The 4731-nt window shown below is 34.7% G+C and overlaps 1 pseudogene; it reads left to right on the top strand.

The window, feature by feature from the left end:
* Positions 1–2634: 2634 nt before the first annotated feature.
* LOC126689766 (mediator of RNA polymerase II transcription subunit 27-like) lies at positions 2635–4112 on the top strand (annotated as a pseudogene).
* The last annotated feature ends 619 nt before the right edge of the window (positions 4113–4731 follow it).

Consider the following 4731-nt stretch of genomic DNA (forward strand, 5'->3'; position numbering starts at 1 on the left):
CACATTTTGAAATCAAGAATAAACTGAAAAATCACTTACTGCCTCTTCAAGTTTATCTATGACTCTTGTATCCTACATCAGCATAATTCCACTTGATGCTCCAATCTCTAAATGTATTGTCAGCTGTCTAGCATTTATTATGTGTCTTTGACTAGTCAGGCATTGCTTCTCTTATAAATAAGTAATAATCTGAAGAAAACTGGCTATTTTTGACAGAAAATTAATCTTATTTCTGGGGTTACTGACTCCCTTTTCTGCCTTATAGCCTTTATCTGTTGTTTACAGCAAACACGTCATCTTTGCTGCCTTATTCAGGCTGCATCACTATGGTACAAACTGTGGGTGAAAAGATACAGTCTGCCCTCTTGATCAATTTATTGAGAGATGAAACACATCTTTCCACAATTTCCCTAAATTGAATTCTTGGATGTGTCCTTGAGCCTGTGACACAGAAGGGTTCATCTGGCACTTGAGTATTTGTGCTATTCTCTAAAAACAATTGCTTAGGGAACCTTTTTCTAACCTTTTAAGCCTGTAATAGTAACCTAGAGAGGGGCAGTTACAGTCTTCTCTCATCTATAATGATAAAGAAGAAGAAAATTATCCTCATGAAAAAATGAAGATAAACCAAGCCTTCCAATGTAACAGCCCTTGATTATGATAAGTTAGTAACAGGTAATAAAATTATGATTGAGAATCTTAAAAGATCAAAGAAAATGTTACAGCTCCTCATAGAATGTAAAGGGAAAAAAATGCAAGTATTACATGACACTGGAAACTACATCCATGTGGCTGTGTTTGTGTTACAATGATATATCTTTTGTAATTATTTAGTCCCCCATTATGTTTTGCAATTTTGTATGTGTTAAAAAAAATTGCGTTTGCAATTATCTTTTGCTTTACATGTGTTTACCTCTCATACCATGTTGCTGTAATTAGCCTCTTGTATATAGGAAGGATAGATGGATTTGTATATGTTCAATTGTTAAATATAGTCGTACTACACTAACAAATGGCACGAAAAAATGTTCAGTTTGTATGTATGATGAAAAGCAACTTATAAAAGTTTCTCGGCCGCATCTTTTTATTAGAAAGTTAAAGACCTACTAAAAAGTTTCTTTTAGATCAGGGAACTTGAAAATGTTTGTTAACTAACACAGTAACTTGACTGTAACAGGTTCACAATGCCTGAAATTGATATAATCATATACCACGGTGGTCCGTTGAAGAATGCCAATGCGAACAAGGGATTGCCATTTGAAGGGCCGGGTATAAAGACCTATTATACCCAAATTGATCGTAGGTTGAAGACCCTTGATCAATTGAAGATGATGGTTATGGAAGAGTTGTGTGAGAACCCTGCTGTGCACAACATACACATTACTTATCGCATGCCAAATGAAATCCTGAAGCATCGGATTAATATCAATGACTCGATTATCTTGCATCTGAACGTTTGCCATCTCCTTAGTGCGACCACGGCACGTAAGTGGGCCCGAGTCCTACAAAATCGATCAAAATTATAGCGGTTGTTAGAACTAGAAATACAACATTGAAAGAACTTGCTAACTAACAATCAAAGACAACGTAAATATTAAAGCAGTTGTTAGAACTAGAAATTTCACCTCGCCATTCCAAATGGCCTCTGATCGATGATATGGCTGTCGTGTCAACAATGACCTCTCACGCGGACCGGGGTCCAAGACCTCTAACTCCTCATCAATCCGAGGCTCCATACTGCAAACAATGCAACTGTGAGATCATTAATAGTGTAGGGGCAAAGGAGTGCTACTGTAAAATAGAATTTCTTCAAAAAACGTAAGTTCGCAATCATACCAAAAAACATGCAAATCGATGATGTTTACGCAATCAAAGAAATTAGAATTGGTAAGTTAGAAAAAAACATAATGAATTTTTTGGAGTTGGAATAATTTTGTAAACTTTTACAATTAAAAGAAATTGAATTCTGTACCAAATAAAATGACTACTTTCATTAATTCTGCTTTGTGTTGGTTATGAACTTTTAGCATGCTTATTTATCAATTGGTTGAACATATATGGACTGTGTGAGTATCATGTTTCCTGCCACTTATGACATTATAAAGATAGAAACCACTATTAAAACTTGTGCATAGGACTTGCTATCCCACTTTATTGTTGTTATCCATCAATCGAAGAAGATCCATAATTCATAAAAGTTTGGCTGTAGTGCATGCTCTACTCCTGCTGGCCGAAAAAAAAAGAAAAAAAAAACCGTGAAAGAAAGACCATACGACAAGGCCGCATTCTACCAATGCTGCGTTTGGTCTGAATCAGTTAATCAATTGGGGAATGGGGCTTCTGCCTGGAGACTTCTTGGTTCATAATGCTATTGCATTAGGTTTACATACAAGATACAACTACATTGATCTTGCTACTTATCAAAAAAAAAAACTACATTGATCTGCTCTTACATATTTTCTTGAGGATGTAGGAATTTATATTTTTAGTCATGCCATGCTCATACTAAAGGAGCAATTGTTTTAAGTGTTAAACTGATCAATATATAGTTATTATTAATATATTACTTAGCACATACCCCTTCTAGTCTTAATAAATTGCCACTGCATGTTCTTCAATGGCCATGCACCAACTGGTTACTGATTAGTTATGCTTCTGAATATTTGCAGGTTAGCTCTCAAGGCCTTCACTGATCAGAAAATACGATTTTTTCCTCACCTTGATGATGGATTACATGATCAGGATGCCAAATCAGCTTCAAAGAAACTTTGTGGTCCCCAAGTACCGATGGAAAATCATCAAGAAGAGCTTAGCGGTTTTAAGACACTATCAGATGTTCTAATGCATTTGGAAAAAGAAGTGCCAAATTTGAAAATTTTCACTTATGAGTGATTGGACTGGTTGAAAAGAGCTTCTTTGCTGCCCTCTTCAACTAATGAGGCTTCCATGGAAACATCTAAAGAACATAATTATCACAGTTCAAATAAACTAAGAGCAGGATCGTTGAGTGCGGTTGCTGTAGAGAAGATTGCTGTAATTGAGTTGCTGTTTCCATCTGTCTTCAGAGCAGTTGTATCTCTGCATCCAGCTGGTTCTATTGACCCTGACTCAGTTGCTTTCTTCTCTCCAGATGAGGTAATCTTGTATATCCAGATATCTTAATTTTTTAACTAAATATCATATCATGCTATTCTCTGTTTACTTGGAGACCCATATGATTCATTGTTCCATTCCTCATCTCTGAGATAATATCCGGATCACAAGTTAAGATTGATTACATTTTATGTGACTATTCTGATTTCTCCTTTAAGTGCCATATGAGATTTTACTTGAAGATTGTTAGATTTGTGGGCTAAACGGTAAACTGACTACTTGTCTTCATGGCAGTGGAAGTGTGGATATCTTTTGTCCTCCCCTTTATTTTGCAAAATCTTTATCTTTTTACATATTGTGATCTATTTTGTCTTCTATTTTGAAGCTTTTAGTTTTTCCCTGGCTTTCATATTGTAAATGCTTATGTTTATGTTGTCTTTGTACTTTTTTTTTTTTTTTTTTTTATAATTATTGAGCCTTATTGTTTTACTATTATCTTTTTCCTTTATTATTGAGGGTGCTTAGCTGCAATGTATTTGATTTCTACTGTATTTAACAGGGAGGCAACTACATACATTCTAGAGGTTTTTCAGTTTATCATGTATTTAGACGCATCACGGTAATAGCCTTTGCTGGTCATTTTATCTTTCTCCTAGTTCAGGTGGTTAAAACTTCCTACTTATTTTAGCATTTTCCTATTGCAGGAGCATGCTGCTATGGCTCTGCAGTATTTCCTTGGAAATCAAGCTGAAACAGCTCTACATTCTCTTCTGGTACCATCTCTTTGAGTTTATTGGGCTAATTATATTGTCTACTATTTTTTTTTTTTGTACAATCTTATCATACATATTTAAGATTTCTAACTTTCTGCTTTTGTTTTTGTAGCATTGGATCTGTAGTTATCAAACTTTATTTTCAAAAGTCTGCAGGTGTGACTCTATTTCCCACTTTTTAAGATTTCTTTGATGGTGTTTGACTTCTAAATTTTATGTTGTTGGTGGTGCAGTAAGTGTGGATAGCTAACTTCTAACTTCTAACTTCTAACTTCTAATTTCAGCTTAGTGTTACCTCTGCACAATCACCCCAATGCATCAACTTCGTAATGTTTAGTTACACATGAGGTTCCTAACCTTTGGGTGGTTAAGAATTGAAAAAGACTTTTTTATAATCCTCGTCCTCTTCTTCTTTTTTTCCCTCCCTTCCCCCAAATAAGTAAATATAAATTAAAAATAAAAATGTAATTGCAGAAAACAGATTTGTGGACCAATGTTATATAAGATCCATAGGTTCCGGTTCATCCTGAGATGCAAAACACAGAATCGCTCTTGGTCCAAACACTCCAAACACAGGTATAATCCTCTTCTTGAACTAATATTTTTTTATCTTTCGTTCCTTGGCTTGATTTGAGTATTTTTAACCCAATAAAAAAAAATCCTTAGATGTATTGTTTTGTTGACTCCATTTCCTTCCATTATTTTTCAGGTGTAAGTTCTCATTTTTTTCAAATGAATATTCTCACTTATTACTTCACAACTCATACACCGTTCATAGAACCATTTCATCAAACCCATAATTTGCTTTACAAACCCACAAACGAAAATACAATCAGAAAATTAAAACAAACCCAAAACAAATCAG

This window comes from Quercus robur, chromosome 6 (genome assembly GCF_932294415.1).
Source record: "Quercus robur chromosome 6, dhQueRobu3.1, whole genome shotgun sequence".
In the NCBI taxonomy this organism is placed as follows: Eukaryota; Viridiplantae; Streptophyta; class Magnoliopsida; order Fagales; family Fagaceae; genus Quercus; species Quercus robur.